Raw genomic sequence first — 22,368 nt, 5'->3', positions numbered from 1 at the left:
GCTATACATTTAAGTATTATACAACATTACCAAAGCATAACGTTTGGCAACACTAATTCTAACTACACAATAACCTAAAACATTGACTTTTAGAGGTCCTGTGGAGATATACCTCAGTGGAGCAGAAAGAGTTGCCCAAAACAAAATTATGTTCCCTAATTCAGTCCGCCACATTTTACAATGTGCCCTGTCAGGCTCTCAAATACTCATGTTCCTCTACTAATGTTAAGCCCTTGAAGCCTCTGCACAAGTTGATTTTGGTCTTAACGTTATATTCATATTTCGCACTTCTTTTAAAGATGGAAAAATGTTGATAACGACAAAGCACAATAATGTATTGTGTAACAGTTACCTAACTGCCAATTTTTATTAGAGGTCTCGGCTAGATATTGTGCGAGTACAACTGACACAACAATCAATTATCGTAGATCACATAGAACACTTTGAAAAATTATCGATGCAAGTTTAGGTTCCCCAAAATATGGTTCCATAAGTTACCAGTTAATGCAAATAAGCGAAATGAACTAATTTTTTTCATTTTCAAATCACATGTAGCAATGGTCATGTGCGCGGCAAACGAAATTAAACTAGGTTCGTCCTTAATGCTGAACATCATGTTTTCTAACTAATGTTTTAGTTTATTGAATTTCAAATTAAAAATTACTGCTTTCTACATTTTGTATGTCATTGTTGAAGAACCTTATTTTTTATAGCTTGTGGAGTTTTATGAGAAGTGCCCTACTGCATGTATGAGTCAAAATTCGATGATAATCCACTTTTCTTTAATCATCTGCTGTTCCTTATTTGTATAAAATGAACTAACTTTTCGTCTGTCAGTCGATGTTTGTATTATTTCAAGCTGGCTGGTTACGGGCAGTGTGGTCCATCTTTAGATCATTTCTCGTAGTTACGTAGTGGCCAGACTTAACGGTACTATTAGTTAGTTTCGCTGTTAAAATCAAAGAAGTTCGGGACTTGCTGCTGGTCGTCGTTAACTACAATCCACGATATTTCCACTGCTCCCCCCCCCCCCCCCCCCCAGTTATCTACAGGTGAACCATCGAACTCACAACAGTTTCACTGTTGAGTATATGGCACTGAAACTGATAGTTCCATTAAGACTGTTGCTCTGTAATTATGAAGGTCTAACAGTGTTTCACAGGTGAAAAATAAGTCTATTTTCCATCTGTTGATATTTTTGAACATTTCATTAATTTCTTTCCAGTAAAGGGACTGGTACCACTTTTCATTTCTTTTCGTGCATCATAAAAATATTTCGATCTTCCGAAACTGAAAGTGAAAAATGGTTTATCTAGTCTTTCACAAAAAAAACAGAGGACCCAGAATCAATCCTTGTGGTACAAAATTTCTCAGTCCTTCAAATTCTTAGAGGCTATTGTTACGTTATGAACATGGAATAGACAGACTTCGCTCTGCGTCTTTCAAATAAGATGAAATCGCTGAAACTGCAGTGTCTGCTATTCCACAATATCTTACTTTTGCGTGAAAATATTATGGTTCACACAATCAATGGCCTTAGCCAGGTCACAAAGTACTCCCAATGGCAGGAATTTGTGATTTGTTGATTCTAATATATTTTTCTGTCAAGATAAATACAGCCGTTTCAGGTGACCGCTACTTTCAAAATCCAACTCGTTTGCTGTTGAATGTATTTTCATGTAGTACACGATTATGAAGTCTATTGTACATTATCTTTTCGATTTTTTCCAATTTTGGCAATAAGGTGGTTTAACTACTGAGCAAGCTAGAAAACTTTGAAATGCATTTAAAAATTACAACACTATATAATGAAGGCTTTCACAACCCATTGTCTTAGCTGCTGTTGAATCTTCTTTGACGTATGGTCGCGGCTCACGAAACTTATTCGTTCCTCACATTTCGTCGAAACATGTGACAGACATCTACAGAGCGCCAGAACCATATCGAGAAACCATGACGCTTCACGCAGTGGGTTCTTTTGTTCTGCATGTACTTGCACCTTCAATCGTGTGATTACTTTACTGTGGTATAATGAATTAATGTGTTAAATATTTTACGTTAAACGTGTAAGCTAGATAAGTATAGAAAAGATTTGAAGCTGTGCTTAAACTTTTTTTTTTTTTTTTGTCACTAAATTCTTTCATAATGAGACACTGCTTGAATACAGATTATGAAATTTGGGCTCCATTTTAAGTAAAGGAAGTTCGCACGACTCAGTGTTTGTGACGTCACACTTCCTCAACTGTGTGTCATACAATGTTATAACCTTGCAGGTACATTGAGCGGTATGTGTGGATACTGTCTGCAAATTGTGCTGCGAACAGAGTGCGTAGTAAAGAAACAATAAAATAACGCATCAGGACTCATGATTAAGGTTTACTGCATGAGCAGTGAAAATAATAAAGTTTCTTTCTTTCACAATTTTGCGGTGTCAGCGAGAAAAAGTTTCGCAAAAGGTTTAAAATTATGTGCAAAATCTGCAGGAAGTCACTAAGTGTTATCATTCCCAAATGGTGGATGAATAAAATCCAAGTATTTGCGCGGCGTCAGTTGCGCTTCATGAAGATAATCACACGGTTTTAACTCTAATACTTGCCTTATTGTCATTTTAACATAAGATTACACCTGTTAATGAATAACTTATTAAAACATTTTAAATTCAACAACTACGCGAAATAGTATTAAAAATAAAATTTTTGTTGCCCGTGGGAACCGCTAGTTAGGCAACAAGCAACTGTAGCAAAGTTGCGGGTTCATCGATAGTCGCTTAATAATACAGATGTCTGTCGACCTGGTGTGATTTACGATCGAAACAATTCGAAAATAAGCTCAGGAGCCAACCAAACTTAGTACATTTGGCAGTTTCCAAGTTCAACTTGTACAGTAACTATGATTTAGTAAAAACATGTACTGTGCTTCCGCTGTTTTTTCCCCCCTCTACAACAGATAAGTACAGAAGATGGTGTTACAGTTACAGTACCCGACAATCTAGGGAATGAAACTGTAATAAAAATAGCAACTGATGATGGCGCCGTGTGCTGAAACGTCTTTGCTCAGAATAATAATAGTTGATTACATATTAGACAGACATGAATTTCCGCAATTTAACCCGCAAACACGGCCACTGGTAGAGGTTCAAAACCAGGCAGCAATGATACACTCCTGGAAATTGAAATAAAAACACCGTGAATTCATCGTCCCAGGAAGGGGAAACTGTATTGACACATTCCTGGGGTCAGATACATCACATGATCACACTGACAGAACCACAGGCACGTAGACACAGGCAACAGAGCATGCACAATGTCGGCACTAGTACAGTGTATATCCACCTTTCGCAGCAATGCAGGCTGCTATTCTCCCATGGAGACGATCGTAGAGATGCTGGATGTAGTCCTGTGGAACGGCTTGCCATGCCATTTCCACCTGGCGCCTCAGTTGGACCAGCGTTCGTGCTGGACGTGCAGACCGCGTGAGACGACGCTTCATCCAGTCCCAAACATGCTCAATGGGGGACAGATCCGGAGATCTTGCTGGTCAGGGTAGTTGACTTGCACCTTCTAGAGCACGTTGGGTGGCACGGGATACATGCGGACGTGCATTGTCCTGTTGGAACAGAAAGTTCCCTTGCCGGTCTAGGAATGGTAGAACGATGGGTTCGATGACGGTTTGGATGTACCGTGCACTATTCAGTGTCCCCTCGACGATCACTAGTGGTGTACGGCCAGTGTAGGAGATCGCTCCCCACATCATGATGCCGGGTGTTGGCCCTGTGTGCCTCGGTCGTATGCAATCCTGATTGTGGCGCTCACCTGCACGGCGCCAAACACGCATACGACCATCATTGGCACCAAGGCAAAAGCGACTCTCATCGCTGAAGACGACACGTCTCCATTCGTCCCTCCATTCACGCCTGTCGCGACACCACTGGAGGCGGGCTGCACGATGTTGGGGCGTGAGCGGAAGACGGCCTAACGGTGTGCGGGACCGTAGCCCAGCTTCATGGAGACGGTAGCGAATGGTCCTCGCTGATACCCCAGGAACAACAGTGTCCCTAATTTGCTGGGAAGTGGCGGTGCGGTCCCCTACGGCACTGCGTAGGATCCTACGGTCTTGGCGTGCATCCGTGCGTCGCTGCGGTCCGGTCCCAGGTCGACGGGCACGTGCACCTTCCGCCGACCACTGGCGACAACATCGATGTACTGTGGAGACCTCACGCCCCACGTGTTGAGCAATTCGGCGGTACGTCCACCCGGCCTCCCGCATGCCCACTATACGCCCTCGCTCAAAGTCCGTCAACTGCACATACGGTTCACGTCCACGCTGTCGCGGCATGCTACCAGTGTTAAAGACTGCGATGGAGCTCCGTATGCCACGGCAAACTGGCTGACACTGACGGCGGCGGTGCACAAATGCTGCGCAGCTAGCGCCATTCGACGGCCAACACCGCTGTTCCTGGTGTGTCCGCTGTGCCGTGCGTGTGATCATTGCTTGTACAGCCCTCTCGCAGTGTCCGGAGCAAGTATGGTGGGTCTGACACACCGGTGTCAATGTGTTCTTTTTTCCATTTCCAGGAGTGTAGTTTATTTTTAATACAGTGGGCAGATCGAGTTACTGTAAGCTTTTCCTGTTGGCTGTTAGCTTTTGTTAATTTATATTTTGACCCTTTTCATGGCAGTACTCGCAGAATGCAAAGGATGAATAAATGAATGGACAGCATGTTTGTTGTCATGTCGTAATCGTTCACTGTGGTTACGATTGGCACTGAAACATCCAAAATGGAAACAATACCAAAATAGGAACAGCACCAAAAGCCAATTCACTGCAGTTGTATCTTTCGTTGTCTATTGTAGTCTGCACACATAAAGAAAAGAAGGTTACGCACCAGCCTATGTCTTTACATTTTGTTCTCTATTTTTGAAGTTACGAAACACTAGAGGTGATGTGGCTGTGAGAGACACGAGTGCTCACGCACTGGCCAGAGGGCGTGCTTCGTGAATGGAGGGGTGAGCCCGGCTAGACACGCTCGCTACACACACTGACTGCCGGCTGCCAGCTGTAACGGCACCCACTCACAAGGACATCACGCGGCCTTACACAGAAGAGCTCCGCAACTGTGGGAATGTAGCAAGACAGCCTCAGCCAAGACTTGCAAACGGGAACCGAGCTCTTTGCCAATTCTCAGTTCACGAACCGAGGCAGAAAATCCGCGTTTCACTTCTGAAATCTGCATGACGATAGCCACGATATTTGTCATAAGGGAGGCATTGTATTTTCGACTCATGTGTTCACAAGCTACGGAGAACGCAAGAAGGAACATTTGTATTTGAACCTGTATATCAGCGTCCTAAAATAATGAGAGGAAGGAAAGCACATTATGATTTAAGGTCCAGTTGACACGATGTCATTAGGGACTGAGTACAAGCTTGAAAATGAGGAAGGATGAGAAAGGAAAATACATTTTGAAACGTCCCCTTTAAACAATTATACATGACTGTGCTTAAACTGATACACAATATTTTTAGCGCAACGCAATCTGACTTTCAATAATCCCTACAAAAGAATAGCCCCGACTAACATTAACCTATACCTTCAACAAATCACTTACCTCACAAAAATCTTCGTTACTCGAACTACTGCAACACAGCGAGCGCCACCACCGCCAGCTAAATAAAAGATTCAAACTACTGAAGGCACTAACTACTGATAGGCATAGTTAGCAAATGAAAGATTTTGATAGAGAACAAACAATGTTGAGAAATCATAATATACATAGCAGTTCATGATATCCAGTATTACAAATTTCAAAACTCCGCCATCTCTCTCCCTACATCCACCACTGCTGGCGGCTCACCTCCAACTGCGCAACGCTACGCGCTGCTAACAGCCAACAGCCCAACACTACAATGGCAGACAACAATGCAAACTAGCCACAGACTGCACACAGCACAGTCAGTGATTTTCATACAGAGCGCTACATGGCGTTACCAATAAGAAAACCTAAACAGCTTACTTACACTTTCTAAAAGGAATCATCCCGAAACAAGCGATATGCAGACAGAATCGAAGAGTGGTGATGATATTGTGTGGCAGAAAGTAATGAGCCGAAAGATTATACGTGCATAATATCGAGTTGATCTACCTATAGAGCGCAGTACAGCAGCTATTCTGCTTGGCGTTGATTCGATAAGTCCTTGGTAGGTTTTCATAGCTACACTATGTGATCAAAAGTATTCGGACATCTGGCTGAAAATGACTTACAAGTTCGTGGCGCCCTCCATCGGTAATGCTGGAATTCAGTATGGTGTTTGCCCACCCTTAGACTTGATGACAGCTTCCACTCTGCAGGCATACCTTCAATCAGGTGCTGGAAGCTTCCTTGAGGAATGGCAACCCATTCTTCACAGAGTGCTGCATTGAGGAGAGGTATCGATGTCGGTCGGTGAGGCCTGCCACGAATTCGCCGTTCCAAAACATCCCGGTGTTCTACAGGATTCAGGTCCGTACTCTGTGCAGGCCAGTCCTTTACACGTATGTTATCGTCGTCTAACCACTCCGTCACAGGCCGTGCATTATGAATAGGTGCTCGATCATGTTCAAAGAAACAACCGCCATCCCCGAATTGCTCTTCAACAGTGGGAAGCAAAAACGTCCTTAAAACATCAATGTAGGCCTGTGCTGTGATAGTGCCACGCAAAACAACAACGGGTCCATGCCCCCTGCATGAAAAACGCGACCACTGCATAACACAACCGCCTCCGAATTTTACTGTTGGCACTACACGCGTTGGCAGATGACGTTCACCGGGCATTCGCCATATCCACACCCTGCCATCGGATCGCCACATTGTGTACCGTGATTCGTCACGCCACACAACTTTTTCCTACTGCCACTGTTCAATCGTCCAATATTTACGCTCCTTTCACCAAGCGAGGCGAAGTTTGGCATTTATCGGCGTGATGTGTGGCTTATGAGCAGCCATTCGACCATGAAATCCAAGTTTTCTCACCTACGGCCTAACTGTCATAGTACTTGCAGAGGATCGTGATGCAGTTTGGAATTCCCGTGTGACGGTCTGAATAGATTCCTGTCTATTACACATTACGACCCTGTTCAACTGTCGGCGGTCTCTGTCAGCCAACAGAAGAGGTCGGCCTGTACGCTTTTGTGCCGTACGTGTCCCTTCACGTTTCGACTTCACTATCACATCGGAAACAGTGGACCTAGGGACGTTTAGGAGTGTGGAAATCTCGCGTACAGACGTATTACGCAAGTAAGTAACACTCGATCACCTGACTATGTTCGAAGTCCGGGAGTTCCGCGGAGCGTCCCATTCTGCTCTCTCACGGTGTCTAATGACTACTGAGGTCGCTGGTATGCAGTACCTAGCAGTAGGTGGCAGCACAATGCACCTAATATGAAAAACGTATGCCTTTCGGGGTGTCCGGGTACTTTTGATCACATAGTGTATGTGGCAACAGATGTCTACCACTGGTCATACTATTCTCGTAAATTACGGACCATTGGGCGCACGGAAGTGGCCCTCGATACTGTTCCAGATTTGTTCCGTCGGGTGGATTTGGTGCTCAAGACATCTACATAAGTTTAGTACCATGCTTCTCAAACCACTGCAGCCTGATGCTAATCTTGAGACATTAACAGTTATCATGCTGGAAGACGTTACTGCCATCGGGGAAGACAACATGCACAGTGGTGTGTACGTGCCACACATTATAATTTGCCGGCCGTAGTGGCCGAACGGTTCTAGGCGCTACAGTATGGAACCGTGCGACCGCTACGGTTGCAGGTTCGAATCCTGCCTCGGGCATGGATATGTGTGATGTCCTTAGGTTAGTTAGGTTTAAGTAGCTCTAAGTTCTAGGGGACTGATGACCTCATATGTTGAGCCCCATAGTGCTCAGAGCCATTATAATTTACCTAGCCCACAGCTGCCTGACATTTTTGACAACTACCACAAACCGCATCAAAGCCCAGGTGAATGTCAGCCACTATATAATACTGCCTCCACCGATCTGCATCGATAGCGCGGACTGTATTTCGAGTAACCGTTTGTCTGCATGACGGTGTAGCTGGACCAAGCGTAATCAGAAACGTGATTCATCCGACCAGGCTACAGGTTTCCATAGTTGCACTGTCCAACCTCGATGAGCCTAAGCATGCTGCAATCGCAATTGCCGATGATTCTTGAGAACAAGCAAGTTTAGCACCGTTACCATTTTCAAGTGTGAGAAGGTGCGGTGGCATATTGCATTAACCTCTGGTAGTCAGTGAGCAGGCATGCCGTCATTCGGGTTAAGGCAAAACGATGTTGAAGTATTGGAAAACCTGCTAGGCTCGGTGGGAGTCACCTGTCAGTCAGCTGTAATTTATACACAGACAAAGGGATTTCTCCGTTATCGGGCTTTCGGTGGTGTTGCTGACTGCTTCACCAGAATCGGCGCACAGGTATAACAGGTGCGATAGCTGTTGCTTTTGTAGCAGATTCATTCGCTGCGCAGCAAACTTCCAGGGAAATGGGGTTAAACCGGACGGGGAGGCAACATGGAGCCGCCAACGGCAGCCTTGGGTTCGAGTCTCTGTCGCAGTACCAGATTCATGTGTTGAGTCCGCCTTCCAGACTTGGTGCCGCAGCGCAGTGGGTCTTCCCAGCTCACTCCAGCAGCAGCCAGAGTCCTGCCCAGGGGCAGTGGGTCGCACCCCGGACACGGCAGCCGCCTTCCGACAAGCCGGTGGGCGTGCTTCCTCGCTGCGATCTTCAATCGTCCTCATGTGGTCATTCATAGAGGGTTGGGCTACGTCTGCAAACTTTCTGTCCGTCTCCATGCGTCGCTGACGATGGTGCTGCGGCCCACCCAACTGGGACGAGTTGTTGCCAGCTGGATGGTCGCTAGGAATCTCCCGGCCGGCGGCCAGCCTTCTTTCTGTGGGACTGAGAAGAGGGGGGGGGGGGGGGGATCGCATCTCCCCATATGGACGCAGTGCTGATGTACAAGTTGATTATGATAGCTGCTTCTCTCTGGGCCTACACGGACCTGCCACCCACCCTGGACTCGCAGCCATTTGGTGACGCAGCCACCGTGCTGCTCCTGAAGACTGTTGTACAGGGCTAGTCCGCTACTGAATCCCCTGTTCAGCCATGTGCACTCAGAGGTAGGGTTCGAAACGCTTGTACCGGCACCGGCATTTTTAAATGCGATCACCGGCCGCGGTGGCCGACCGGTTCTAGGCGCTTCAGTCCGGAACCGCGCGACTGCTACGGTCGCAGGTTCGAAACCTGCCTCGGGCATGGATGCGTGTGGTATCCTTAGGTTAGTTAGGTTTAAGTAGTTCTAAGTTCTAGGGGACTGATGACCTCAGATGTTAAGTCCCATAGTGCTCAGAGCCATTTGAACCATTTTTAAATGCGATCCATAAGTACGCTAAGTATTGAAAATCGAATTTTTGTTGTCTCTAGAAGCCGTTAGACATCATTGTATTCTACCGCCATATCTTCCAGAGATATTCTGTCGCCACATCTTCCACAGGTCGCCGTCTATACTGCGTGATGAGGTGTGGACGTCCAACATTTTGTCACCTTGTTCAGCCACTTTCCACAGATGCTTACTGTGGTGTCACCGCCAGACACCACACTTGCTAGGTGGTAGCCTTTAAATCGGCCGCGGTCCATTAGTATACGTCGGACCCGCGTGTCGCCACTGTCAGTGATAGCAGACCGAGCGCCACCACACGGTAGGTCTAGAGAGACGTACCAGCACTCGCCCCAGTTGTACAGCCGACGTTGCTAGCCATGGTTCACCGACAATCACGCTCTCATTTGCCGAGACGATAGTTAGCATAGCCTTCAGCTAAGTCATTTGCTACGACCTAGCAAGGCGCCATCACCAAGTATATTGAAATGGAGATTATATCTGTACAAGAGCGATGTTATACAATTATGGATTAAAGTTAAGTATTCCAGCAGCTACGTACGAGGGCAGTTCAATAAGCAATGCAACACATTTTTTTTCTGAAACAGGGCTTGTTTTATTCAGCATTGAAATACACCAGGTTATTCCCCAATCTTTTAGCTACACAATACTATTTTTCAATGTAATCTCCATTCAATGCTACGGCCTTACGCCCCTTGAAATGAGGGCCTGTATGCCTGCACGGTACCATTCCACTGGTCGATGTCGGAGCCAACGTCGTACTGCATCAATAACTTCTTCATCATCCGCGTAGTGCCTCCCACGGATTGCGTCCTTCATTGGGCCAAACATATGGTAATCCGACGGTGCGAGGTTGGGGCTGTAGGGTGCATGAGGAAGAACAGTCCACTGAAGTTTAGTGAGCTCCTCTCGGGTACGAAGACTTGTGTGAGGTCTTGCGTTGTCATGAAGAAGGAGAAGTTCGTTCGGATTTTTGTGCCTACGAACACGCTGAAGTCGTTTCTTCAATTTCTGAAGAGTAGCACAATACACTTCAGAGTTGATCGTTTGACCGTGGGGAAGGACATCGAACAGAATAACCCCTTCAGCGTCCCAGAAGACTGTAACCATGACTTTACCGGGTGAGGGTATGGCTTTAAACTTTTTCTTGGTAGGGGAGTGGGTGTGGCGCCACTCCATTGATTGCCGTTTTGTTTCAGGTTCGAAGTGATGAACCCATGTTTCATCGCCTGTAACAATCTTTGACAAGAAATTGTCACCCTCAGCCACATGACGAGCAAGCAATTCCGCACAGATGGTTCTCCTTTGCTCTTTATGGTGTTCGGTTAGACAACGAGGGACCCAGCGGGAACAAACCTTTGAATATCCCAACTGGTGAACAATTGTGACAGCACTACCTACAGAGATGTCAAGTTGAGCACTGAGTTGTTTGATGGTGATCCGTCGATCATCTCGAACGAGTGTGTTCGCACGCTCCGCCATTGCAGGAGTCACAGCTGTGCACGGCCGGCCCGCACGCGGGAGATCAGACAGTCTTGCTTGACCTTGCGGCGATGATGACACACGCTTTGCCCAACGACTCACCGTGCTTTTGTCCACTGCCAGATCACCGTAGACATTCTGCAAGCGCCTATGAATATCTGAGATGCCCTGGTTTTCCGCCAAAAGAAACTCGATCACTGCCTGTTGTTTGCAACGCACATCCGTTACAGACGCCATTTTAACAGCTCCGTACAGCGCTGCAACCAGTCGGAAGTCAATGAAACTATACGAGACGAAGCGGGAATGTTTGAAAATATTCCACAAGAAATTTCCGGTTTTTTCAACCAAAATTGGCCGAGAAAAAAAATGTGTTGCATTACTTATTGAACTGCCCTCGTACTTTTCTTTATAGCATTCATTACGTATCCTGTTTCAGACCTCACGCCAGCCTGCGTGAGTTTAAGCGCGTGCCTTTCGGCTTCCTCTCATTGTGTTTAGGCTGTCTTGTCTAGACACAACACTTACGACAGTAGCCAGTGAACAGCCGACCCTTTTACCGTTTCCTCGATGCTCGTTTTCTGCTCCTGGCCAATAACAATCTGCCCTTTGTCAAAGTGCAGTGTGTTTATTTGTGCCCCATGTTGTCGCTAGAATAATTCCCCATTCGCCTCTGCTCAACTTATACAGGGCCGTTAATCAAAAGTTTTGAATATTTTGAGAGGTCGTAGTACCCACCTAAACAAGTATAATAAGTGTAATAAATCGGGGTAATATTTCAGGCACTAGAGAGACAGGCAGTCAAAAATATACACGTAATAAGTTTATTTCCCGAACACAACTTTAACTAAGTCTTCTATATACTATGGTAGTAAAGTTCCTCAACGTCCCAAATTAAGCAAGTGAAAAATAAACAACAGTTCTTCACTGGCAAACAAATTAAAGTTCCTGAATCAAAAAATAAATAAGTTCCTCAAGAAGTGAAAATCTTCAACTGGTATGTAACAGCACAACACTCTTTGAAGGCGTGCAAAATCGTGAAGTCTGAGTAAAGTTCAACGTAAAGTAAGTTCCTTAATTTTACAAGCTGGGACATAGTCGCGAATACGAACAGTGATCCAGGTAGTGTCAAATGTTTATTTACTCCAGTCTTTGGTCGCAATATGAAGTCCTTTGGCGATGATCGGTTTCAGTCAGTAATGACCATCTTAAGATCTGTTCTACACCATCTCATATTGTGACAAAGCCGTAATGGGATCGTCAAAAGTGTATTGAGTGTATTTATATGTTCTGAAGATGCCATTACGGCTTTATCACATTAGGATATGGTGTAGAACAGATCTGAAGATGGTCATTACTGACTGAAACCGGTCATCGTCGAAGGACGTTATATGCTGACCAAAGACTGGAATAAATAAACATTTGATAGCTCCTTAACTCTTGGGTTTGATAATAAAGTCGCACAATAGGTTATGACGTGAAAGCAAACACTTTCAAAATGCCTTACAGTCATATTTCACAGGAGAAGTTACAACGATAAAACTGTACAGTAAATTTCTATGTCCGGTAAGGACAGAAATACAAAGTAACGTCTTGGCATTATCTTATCTTTTAGTCTAAACATAGGAGGCGGCGTGCTGTCCTGGAAGGTGGTGTCGTAGCCCACAGCGAAGCAACGCTGAAATCACCCCGTCGATTGCTCGCTGCGACGGAACTGGTTTGCTAAGCTCGCAAGCTGGCCTGAATAGCTGACTAACGGCAGGATACGTGCGGGAGTATTTTCGGTACGTGACACTGCAGACGCAGGAAGAGGTGAGGTAAGTCAACGACCCCTGCCGTTGACGTGCGCGCCGTCTCGTGGCCTGTTGGGAAGGCTGTTGTCGCCCCCTGCTGGTCTGTCCGTGGAGTTCCGGAACTCAAATTTCCCGCTGCGTCCGTTCCGTAGGGGCGAAGTTCGCGGCAACCCACACAACGCAGACGTGCCGTCGACGTCTTATTTTTAGAGCGCCATGGGAAGTGAAAAATGCACACCTTTCGAATTATGGGCGCTTGTTCATCTTTGATATTGTGAAACACATCTCTTCTACTGCAAGCTCTTTGCTTTCCATATTTAGGGAGGACATAGTATAAACCAAAACAAGGAAAAATTGTAGAATAAACACAGACTCTTAAAATGTATATCTTCAGAGCTATAAGCATTTGCTCATCTTCGTTGTCGCAAAACACATCTCTTCTATTGAGCAAATGCTCATACATCTTAAGATATGCATTTTAAGAGCCTATGTTTGCTCGAGAAGCAAAGAGTTGCAGCAGAAGAGATGTGTTTCACAATATCGGAGACGAACAAGTGCTCGCAACTCTTAAGGTTTACTGGACATCTTTTCCTTGTTTTGGTGGGTACTACCGTCTGCAAAAATATTCGACACTTTTTCTACACTTTGAATATTTTCCTTCCGCGACCCGTGGCTGCAGCACCAGCACGTGACATTCAGACTCACTGTGACCAGCTGTGATAACGTTTAGTCTCCGTTCTCGGCTGCTGCGTCTCTGCTATAGAATTTTCTATTATGGAGACTCGAGTTTGAGCTTTAATTACACGCGAACACATAGGTCTATCGCAGAATGAGTTATACCAATATTTATCTTGTTTTATGCTGCGTTAGGCTACATGGAGAAATTTGATTTTAAAGTTCAGTATCTACTTTTTAATTTAGATTGTAGTCAAGCCGGCGTCTTCGCTACGAACTGCTCATTTCAGAACTATATAGCTTAAAATATATTTGTCCAAGGCTAATGAAATTTTAATAGGTTATAGGCACATGTATTTGTAGCGGAAATCTCAAGTTACAGAACTTTTCAATCACCCACAAAAAATTATTATTATTTTTCAGAAGTAACTTTCCTCAGCCCTAGATAAACACATAACCGAAAGCGTGGTTTACTTTGGAGTTTTCTTTTGTGGCTATACGAAGCTACGACCACTGTGACGCTTTCATTTATATGTTTATCTTGGACTGAGGTAAAGTTACTTTAGGAAAATCATAAGAACGTTTTTTGTGTGAGTGAAAAACTCTGTAACTGGAGAATTCCACTACCAATATATGTGACTATAACACATCGAAAATTCATTAACATCGAACAAATATATTTCAGACAACATAGTTTTGATGTGAGCAGCTCGTAGCGAAAACGCGGAAAACCAGACAATCCTTACTACAATCTAAAATAAAAGATATATATTAAACTTTAAAACTAAACTGCTCCATACAGCCTATTGCAGAATAAAACAAGAAAAATATTGGTGTAACTCATTTTGCGGTAAGCCGAAGTGGCCGCGCGGTTCTGGCGCTGCAGTCTGGAACCGCGAGACCGATACGGTCGCAGGTTCGAATCCTGCCTCGGGCATGGATGTGTGTGATGTCCTTAGGTTAGTTAGGTTTAAGTAGTTCTAAATTCTAGGGGCTAATGGCCTCAGCAGTTGAGTCCCATACTGCTCAGAGCCATTTGAACCATTTCATTTTGCGGTAAGCATATTGGCTCCCTTATAATTAAGCTCAAACCCGAGCCTGCATAATAAAAAATCCGTTAGTAGGAATCACGGCACACACAGGTCACATGGGGCTAATCGTCGGACCTCTACAGGAAATAAATACCCAGTCCGGATAGGACAGTTCGTATCTCGTCTTCGAAGCCTTCGTTGCGCCGCTTCATGAATACAATTGTTACTTATTTCGACTATTGCGTTGTTCTCTGCACAGACAGAATATACATTATTTAAAAAAAGTAACATAGAAAATGTACGAATTTAATATGGAAACGAATACAGCCCTTACAGATTACGTGAAAGCCTTCGATCGTATTAATAGACAAGTATAATGGGGCGTTCTAGATAAACAAGGTTATCTCCAAAACAATAAACAAGTTCTGAAAGATAAGTAGACAGACACTAAAACAATGATTAGGGCTAGTGCAAGAATTTCAGATATGATACCAGTGAACAAGGGGGTAAGACAAGTGGGGAGTTTATAAGTGACATTATTTAATATCCATATCGAAGACATCTTAAGAAGATTGAAATGCTGTTGACAGAACCTTAAGGAGCGGATTTTAGAAGGAGGCAAAAATTAAGTTTTATAAAGCTCCTGCCCTACGGCACTGGGGTGAAACCTGGGTTCTTACAAAGAGGGCTAAGAATAAAATATAGACAGCTGAAATGAGATTTATAAGAACAGTGAAAATTTGACCTTGTCAGGATCAAATTAAGAATCATCAAAGTGATAAAAATTGAATGTTGAAGGCACAAACAACTCAACAGAGAAATACAGAAACAGATGGAAAGAACATGAGAGCTGAATGCTGCAAGAAAGACTGGCGATACAACTATTGAAATACAGGCCGAGATGAAGATGAAGTAATCCTGGCAAGCCCAAATTTAGATGGGTTCAACAACAACTTTTGAAGCCTAACTGGCTTTATACTAATGTCTGGAAGTGAAAGTGGTGGTGGTGGTGATGACTATGATGATGATGATGATGATAATGTTGTTTAAGGTGAGGCTAGGTTAGTTTATCTGTACTGATTTTCGGTTCACGTTGCTACAAGTCTCTACAATGTTTCCGGGCACCGCCTTGGTCTCCATCTTGGTATCCAAACGCTGCGTGGTTCGTTACATTGCTGCTGCGATGACCGTTGACGCGTATTGCTACAGACAGTATGAAACGAGCTTGACTATCGCTTCGACGAGGGCACTCACAGAGCATTTGTCGAGTGTAAAATGCAACGTGGGTGATTTCAAGATCCTATCTATGCATCAGTAGCATCTGAACATGTAATTCCTTGGAAAATGTAGAGCTCTGGAAACGAACGGATCATGCATTTTATTCACAGTGTTTCACATACAATTTCTTAAAAGTACAAGTAATTAATTTGGTTCAGCGATGAACGCCTTCCGATCTGTGGCTACATATAGGTAAAGCAATAGTGTGCTCGGTTGTGATTTCTCCACGTTAATATTCAGATGTAAGGCTTTTCAACGCTCAATGAATTTAATTACACGGGTTTTTTATAAATTCGTGTTCAATGACTGAATAAAATAGTTTTAATATTATAAACTGTTGGTGACATTGTCGAATGTAGTAAACTGTGCCATTTGCTTCGAGTCATTAATGGAATCACGGAAAATTAAAATTCGGGTAGCTAGAAGGGTGTTGAAGCGCACACGCCCTCAATACCAGTCCTTTCTTAACCACTGCGATACATCCCTCGATATTTTTAGGGGTCGAAGAATTTCCTTTGAAATTATGTTACGTTGACGTATTACAGCAAACAATCAGTTCACAGGTAAAATATTACAATAGAACTGTAGGTCAACAGTAGCCAAATAGATTTTCTATGGAAGGAAAAAAAGGTGTGCGTTTCGCCTGCAAAACCAGCGATAGCCATGTGGCACTTACGTTAAAAATTTAAGTGACAGTTGTAAAACACTGACGCAGAAGTATATGAACTTACGAGTAGGCAGAGAAGAGCTGTTTTATTACGTTTCACGGAACGGTTGCGTTAAGACTTCCTGACACTGAACTTGACAGCGACATGAGCGTGGAGTAGAAGAAAGCATGTGACGTCATAACGTGGAATTACATACTTAGGAGCGCTATTGGTTCACTAAGTACCGTCTGCCACATAGGGTACAGTGGTTTTTCAATTACATCTGTAGATGTAGATGTCTAGATGACGATCCTCTTCGTCTCGTGAGGTCCCCGCTGGACGCCACAGTTCATTTGAGGTGTCCTAAGCGCGTTTGTACTGGAATGTAAAGTTTACTGAGCAACAAATATGAACTGAGACTGAACTGAAGAAAGAAGAAAGTAAGGGAAATGAGATTAGTGGGAACTTACTATAAAAATTGGAAACTACGAAGGAGACAAAGTTAAGGAACTCTTCTACCTTGGAAGCAAACTAATAAACACCGGATGGAGCAAGGCGCACACAAATAGCAGAATAGCACAGGCACTGAGGAAATTTCTGGTCAATAGACGTGTGTTAGTGTCAAACATCGGCCTTAACCTGAGAAATAAATTTCTGAGAAGGTACGTTGAAGCACAGCAAAGTGTGGTAGTCAATCATGGACAGCAGGGAATCCAAAGCAGAAAAGAATCTGAAGCGTTTGAGATATGGTGTTAAGATATCAGGGAATGTCTTCCATGACACAAGAGGGAACTGTAGAGGATAAAATTATAGAGGACGTAGGGTTCAAGTGCTTCTCAGAGAGGAAGAGGTTGGTACAGGAGACGAATTCGTGGCGGGTCGGTGCGAACCAATCAGAAGACTGATGATTAAAGAAAAGACTTACAATATTGCCAACTTTCCCCCTTACAATATACCATTACTTAGTTCGCACAATGAACTGAGTTGCCATCTTCAGGGAGAACCTCAGGAACGCACTGCAGCTCTGTCGGTTAGCGGAAACAGCCAAACTGCCGTGTCAGTCCAGCACATTAGACACAGAACGTTAGGTCAGGCAAAGAGACGCAGCTTAGGTCTTGTTTCGTAACCATTCAGCGAGGCGTCCTACAACGAAGCAAAGCTTGCTGCTCGATTTACTCTCTGTGATAGATTTAGCGAAGACTACTGACGCTCTTGTTTTGAATGAGACCTGCAACGTATACAAAAACTAAACTGCAGTTTTATGAGTTGTAGGGCATGAAAGAGATGGAGTAGTTGAAGAATGAGTATTCAATCTGTACAACGCCAAAGCAACTAAGGAAGCCCTATAGAAAGTTCAGGTGTTAGAAATGAAATAATAAAAAAATCTTTCAAGATTGCGGGTAACTTCCTAATTCCGTCAGAGACAGCAAAGGATTAGGAAAATCAATAGAATGGAATGGGTGGTGTCTTGGAAATAGGTTACAAGATGAACATCAATAAAAGTAAAACAACGGTAATTGAATATACTCGAATGATATGAGCCGATGCTTAGGGAAGCAGATTAGAAAATGAGAAACATCATGTATTAAAAAGAGTTGTTATTTGGGCAGTAAAATGACTTACGACAGCCGAAGTACAAAGGATACGAAATGCAGACGGCTAACTGCAAGAAGGGATTTTAACTTATAATACATATTTAACTGTTAGGAAATCTTTTTTGAAAGTAGTTTTGAGGAGTGCAGCCTTATTCTGAAGTGAAATCTTAAGGATAAAAAATATAGGCAGGACATAATGAAAATCGCATAGGTACATTCGGTTACCTACGAATCGTGGGAAAAAAACTTTATAGCAAAATTTGGCTCAAATAAGGTCTTTATTGATAGTGCACGTGCTGATGTGTTAACGAATAGTTAATTTGAAGGGAAGTGTGAAAGGTAAAAATTGTATATGAGAACAAAGATTTGACGACAGAAAGTATGTTCCTTATGTGTAGATGAATAGGCTAGTAGTGGATGAGCTAGGAAGGTGTGCTACAGAAGGCCGGCCGAGGTGGCCGAGCGGTTCTAGGCGCTACAGTCTGAAACCGCGCGACCGCTACGGTCGCAGGTTCGAATCCTGCCTCGGGCATGGATGTGTGTGATGTCCTTAGGTTAGTTAGGTTTAAGTAGTTCTACGTTCTAGGGGACTGATGACCTCAGAAGTTAAGTCCCATAGTGCTCAGAGCCATTTGAAACATTTTTTGTGCTACAGAAGACCAGTGAGACTGAAGACCGTAATGACAATAAGGGCCTTAATGCAACGGTCTGTGCTTGTTTGTCACAAGGCATGGGTTTCGATCGATCCATCCCGATGCGATGGTGGCTGAGCTGTCACTCTTATAAGCACAGATGTACTTCCGCTACTACTGCATGCATGTCATCCGAAGTTAGGCACTTTATTGAGTGACCGCGCTATCTGCGCAATAAACACTTAATACGCTTGAAAAATGCAACTGATCCGAAATCGATTGGCTAAATAAAACCGCAACATAAATGGTTAAGTAGAGCGTCTGCTTTCGCTTTCCTCCCAACGTGCAACTAAGGCCCGTGTTACAGTGTCGAAAACATCTGAGCTATCTTTTATAAAGCTCCAGGTTTCGTGATTTTTGACAGAGTTATTTTAGCGCGTAATACTGGCCCGAAGGTCGTCCGTTTTCTCAGCAGAGGAGAGCATCTGCGCAAGTGCGCCGTGTTTGCCTTACCTGTTCTGACTCGACAGGTAACACCCGTTCCACGACTCTCCGATCACAAACTGTGTACTGCAGTATAACTCTGCTCACTCGGCTGCTCCAGTCATTCTGACTGTGAACATCCTAACCAAATCTATATAACGTAACGGCGATATACCACAGCTACTGGGACTAAGTGTCCGCAGCTACCTAAGGAACAAAAACCACATAGATTTATTCACCTAAGCCAATCTCTTCGTCTCAGAGTAGCACTTGCACACACCTAACGCAATTGTAAGTTGGATGTATTCCAATCTATGTCTTGCCTACAGCTTTTACGGTCTACAGCTGGTTCTACAACCACGGAGATTATTCCTTGATGAGAGGTTTCTCCCTGGTGTCTTTACAGATGTTCGATCACCCTGTCCCTTCTTCATGTCACTGTTTCCCATAGTCTTAACACATGTCCGATCATCCAGACCCTTCTTCGCCTAACTGTTCCCCACATGTTCTCCTCGCCAATTCTGAGGAGAAACTCATTTCTTATCTTATCAGTCCACCTATTTTCAACATCCTCCTATAACTCCACCTACATCTGAGTCACGTCGATTCTCTTCTTTTACAATTTTGCGCAGTCCATTATTCACTTCCATACAATGCTGAGGTGCAAATGTACATAAATAAACATCTCTTCCCCAAATCGAAGGCTGGTTTGATACTAGCATACCTATCTTGGTCAATAACCCACTCTTTGCCTGTGACAATCAGCTTTTTATGTCCACCTTGTCATGTTTTGCTTCCAAGGCAGCAGAATGCCTTAAATTCGTCTACTTCGTGGTCACCAATTTTGATGTTAAGTTTATCGCTAACCTCATTTCTACCACTCCTAATCACTGCCATCCTTCTTCTGTATACGCTCAGTCCATATTCTGTAGTCGTTAAACTGTTCACTCCCTTCAGCAGGTCTTGTAATTCTTCTTCACTCCGAGGATTGCAATTTCGTCAGTGAATCTTATCATTGACATCGTGAATTTTAATCCCAAGCCTGAACCTTTTTTTTAATTTCCGTCATTGCTTCTTTTATGTGTAGATTGAACAGTAAGGGCGAAAGACTGCATCCGTGTCTCACACCATTTTTCATCCGAGCACTTCGTTCTTCGCCTTCCATTCTTCTTTTTCACGTCTTGGTTTTTGTATATATCGCGTATTACACGTCTTCCTCTATATCTTCCACCTATTTATCGGAGAATTTCGAAAATCTTGCATTAATTAACATTTCGAGTTCATATACTAGGTTGACAAATGCTTTAAGCAAATGCCAGACACATTCTTTGAAATAATTCTTGTAAGATGTAATTCACTTACGGAAGAACTAGCTTACAAAAATGTCTTTCCGATGCTTATTACGGGACAGTCTGGGACTCCTGTCAGGTAGTATTAATAGAGAAGATAATAAATATCAAAAGGAGAGCGGCACGCTGCGATTCAATTTTGCTTAGTCGATGTGAGAGTGACACGGATATGATCTCCATTGGCAGGCGCTACATGAGAGACACTGCGGGTCACGGAGAAGTTTACTGCCGAAGAAATCATATTTCCCAAGAAGACTCGGGGAACATACTCTTTCCCACCACGTACATCTCGCTAAATGACTACAACTGGAAGGAAAGAAATTCGAGCACATACGTAAGCTTAACGATTAATATTAGACAAGTTCTGCATCTAACAGATGAGGTCCACCAGTCATTTTTAGAAATTTGTCCCCCCACGCCAGAAATGTGTTTATGTAGCGGCAAAAGTAGGAACGAAGCGAGCTGATGAGTAGGTGATTCTATTTTCGTGTGCCAATTAAAATACAGACTCTCTTGCAACATTAAATGATTAATAACGCGTTTCGCTTTCTTAGCACATCCCTAGATTAACTTAAAAAGCAACGGTGGTTACATTACTCAGAATTAGAAACCATAGCGACGATGGAGCTATTTTCATGATTTCAATCTGCGGTGAAGGCAATGTGCGCGACTGAGTCCGCAACTGTAGTTCGTGCAAAAGGAAGGCAAATCGCTAAGGCAACGAAAGGAAATCTCCCATCGACTATCAGTTTGCAGACAGCTTGGCACACTTCTCTCAGCTATTGAACCCTAGGCAGTACACTTGGAGCCATGAGATGTCTGTCCCTGGAGAACGATGGCGGCACTGCAGAGTGGGACAACTACACCAAAGATGCTGGTGCAAATAGTAAGCGGTGGGAATCTGGCAGCCGCAGATGGAGTTTCATTGTGGCGAGAAGCACTTGGCAGCGAAACAGGTGTTCCTGTGGAAATTAGTTTGATGAATGCATGCACTGGTACCAACGAGACCTAGTGCAAGCCACTCCTACAGATGGTGTGAAGAAAACGGTTACCGCAGATCTACTCTGCGTAAATTTTGATTATTTAAACTCAAAAAAAGGCATGTTATCTCCAAAGGTAACTACAGTAATTACGTCAGAATTTTGTAAGAAAAAACTCCGAAAAAACATAAAACACGAGAAAAACGAAAATAATTTGGTCAATATTTAAGGAAATGACTGTCATTTCGTTCCATTATCAAACGAAAGAAACTCACGCTCGGTCACGAGTATGTGGTAATATGACTTCCCACTACAAATAAACACAGTCTACACAGCCGACAGCTGTCAAACTTCCCACTGTTAGCGTCCCTTGCACCAATAGCGAGCGAGCAGCCTTATTGCGATTGGTCGGCGCTCGACTCTAATGGCGGACGCCGCAAATCGAACCAAAGCACGTAATTGCGCCTGACAAAACATGCCTACGTACATAAAACACACTCCTCCGAAAGAATACGTTAAAACACACGCAATAACAGCTAAAATAAAACAAAATAAAAAGACGGTAGTAGTAAATGGCAATGACTGCCATAAATAGTGGGTCAACAATGTCAACACAGATTGCGGACACGCTTAACAGAAATACATTTTTTAAGAGAAGTAAATATTGAGGAAAGTTCATTGAAAAAGAAAAAGAAATTACATCTGTAACTGTTAAGAGGGAGAGTGATAGGCTTTACAGCTTATCTGAGTGTTTGGTTGTTGTGACGAGGGCAACTCGTTTATGCCGGCCCTGTAATTAAATCGGCTCTCGTCGGTCATGAAATTTCCATGGACACCTCCTCTTTAAAAATGGCTCCAAGCACTATGGGACTCAACATCTGAGGTCATCAGTCCTCTAGATTTAGAACTACTTAAACCTAACTAACCTAAGGACATCACTCAGATCCATGCCCGAGGCAGGATTCGAACCTGCGAGC

At 43.8% G+C, this 22,368-nt stretch overlaps 1 protein-coding gene across 3 annotated transcripts in view; it reads right to left on the bottom strand.

Annotated features, from left to right (window-relative positions):
* The window catches only part of LOC124802581 (EF-hand calcium-binding domain-containing protein 4B-like), a 774,205-nt gene that overhangs the window by 101,021 nt on the left and 650,816 nt on the right, over positions 1-22,368 (bottom strand). The window lies entirely within an intron of this gene.

This window comes from Schistocerca piceifrons, chromosome 1 (assembly GCF_021461385.2).
Source record: "Schistocerca piceifrons isolate TAMUIC-IGC-003096 chromosome 1, iqSchPice1.1, whole genome shotgun sequence".
In the NCBI taxonomy this organism is placed as follows: domain Eukaryota; kingdom Metazoa; phylum Arthropoda; class Insecta; order Orthoptera; family Acrididae; genus Schistocerca; species Schistocerca piceifrons.
Note: the sequence above shows the minus strand (reverse complement) of the source record. Positions and strands in the feature narration are given on the sequence as shown.